This window comes from Furipterus horrens, unplaced genomic scaffold (genome assembly GCF_987537825.1).
Source record: "Furipterus horrens unplaced genomic scaffold, mFurHor1.1.pri manual_scaffold_8, whole genome shotgun sequence".
In the NCBI taxonomy this organism is placed as follows: domain Eukaryota; kingdom Metazoa; phylum Chordata; class Mammalia; order Chiroptera; family Furipteridae; genus Furipterus; species Furipterus horrens.
The window spans coordinates 86,759,819-86,762,258 of record NW_028327178.1 but is presented as its reverse complement, the minus strand read 5'-3'; positions in this window follow the sequence as shown (position 1 = coordinate 86,762,258).

Sequence of the window (2,440 nt, the reverse complement as noted above, 5' to 3'; positions counted from 1 at the left end):
CTCAATTTATTTGCATTTTTGATTTAGGGTTATGTACATCTTGCCTAACTGCAAGCAGAATATGTCTCACTTGTTACTTTGGATAAACTTTAATGATTGCCACAGACTGTCATCAAGTTCACAAATACACTTGTGAGTGATGACACATATATTCATTTAAGAGGAGAAAAAGCCTTCTAGGAATGTATTGGAATTTTATTGGATCCATGCCTTCTTCTTCTTTTTTTTTTTATGAGAGGAGAAGGGAGAGAGAAAGAGAGGGCGAGAAATACCCATCAGCTGCCTCTCTCATGTGTCCCCACCAGGGATGAACTCGCAACCCAGGCCCTTACCCTGACTGGAATCAAACCAGAGATCTTTTGTTTTGCAGGACAAAACCCAACCAATCAAGCCACACTAGTCAGGGCTCCATACCTTCTTTTAATTATCATAAGGCAGAGTAGGTAACTTTTCAGAAGTCCAGGTTCTGAGGTTCTGTCATTTTTTAAAAACATTTTATTTATTTTCAGAGAGGGGGAAGGGATGGAGAAAGAGTGGGAGAAAAACATCATTGTGTAGTTGCCTCTCGCATGCCTCCCACTAGGGAGGTGGCCTGCAACCCAGGCATGTGCCTTGACTGGGAATCGAACTGGCAACCCTTTGATTCACAGGCTGGCGTTTAATCCACTGAGCCACGCCAACCAGAGCAGGTTCTGTCATTTTAAAAAACTGTGTGCCTCTGGGCAAGTTGACTCATTATCCAAATGTTGCTGGGAGGAGTGAGATGTAAAGGCACTCTGTAAACTATAAAAAATGCTACACATAATTCAGGTGTCGTTTTGATGTTGAGGTTCATCTTGACAGCCTCAGATAATGATTCTTTGATTCCTCAGGATGATGTATGAAAGCTCACAGACTTGGATAGAAGCTTCTTCATGTCAAGGAGGACCATATGAGTAACACACACATATATGTGTATATATGTATATATATATGTATATATATACACACATATAAAAATATATATTTTTTGCGGTGTTGGCAGTTGGGGAGGGGAAGGAGGCAGAAAGATAGGCAATGATGGGCACTGAGATTTGGAAAAGAAATTATAGCTGATCCTGATTCTTGTAGGATCCATCTGGGGTAGCTTCCTGAAGGAGCTGGGATTTCCAGAGTTGGGAACTTGGGGTTCCAGAGTTATTCCTACAGTGAGGGGAGCAATTTTGCAGTGAGCATGGTAATTCCATTCAACAAGCAAGAGAGAAGCTCATCTTTCTCTCTTTTTTAAAATTTGTAATTTATTTATTTTGATCTTCAGAAGAAACCTTCCTTGTTTACATTTCATTTTTTAAAAATTTTATTTTATTTTTCCCATTACCATTTATCCCTATACCCTTTGCCACCTCTAACCATTATGGGAAAGACGAAGGAAATAAAAGATATCACCCAAGGCTATTACAGTCTACCAGGGAAGGTACTTATGGAATAATTAGTAAGCAAGATAAACCCACACAGTCCTGTTAAACTTGTTGTGAGGGCCTGCTATGAAGGTAGGAAGGGGCGGGGTCATAACAGGCTTGAGTAATCCTCTGGGAGAAGAGGGGCTTGGAAGGCCCTTTGGTAGATGTGAGAGGGTAGGATCTCAGGGCTGGAGGTGACCATGTTCTTGCTCCAAAGAGAAGGGAAAAAAATGTTAAAAAAAAAAAAAAAGCCACTTTCTCACAGGCAGCCACCAAATCCATGTCCCCTAGTCATCACACAGAAAGAGGGTCACACTCCTTCAAAAAGCCAACCCTACTTCCCGCTCCCACACTCCTTCCTTCACCACAGGCGGGTAGCAAAGGATTTATAACCCACCTCTTTCATCCAGTTGTCATGGAGACCTAGTCCTTTCATTTCTTTTTGTACCAGGAACATTTCTCCAACGCAGGCGGAAGGGAGGGGGCTTAGCCCAAACAGGCCAGTGGTGGTGCTGGGGGAGGGGGTGGTAGTAAAAAATAGAGTGGAGAGGCTGGCACCCTAGACCGCAGCGGAGGAACTATGCCGAGGGACAAAGGCTCAAGCCAGCCGCTGTTCCAGCCCTTCAGTCGTCCAACAGAAGCTGCGGGGGCGCTGCTGGGCTGGAGGAGGGACTGGGAGAGGAAGGAACAGAGCAGCGTGGTGCGACTTGGGGGCGCGCGGCAAACTCCAAGGAGAGTTCTGAGGCCCTGGAGCACCGACCTGTCCACACGAACGGCTAGGTGCTGGTGCTGAAGGTAGAGGGGGCACAAGCTCCCCCGACCCACGCGTCCACTGGGCGGCGCCGCCATCACTACCTCTTGAGCAACACCGCCTTTCCCCCATCCGCCGATCCCGGATCCCCTCCCCCGCCACCCTCTGCCCCACCACCATCCTAGGAATCTCTCATTGGGCGGAGATGAAGTCAATTAGCCTCGAGTCAGGGGACCGATTGGACACGAGG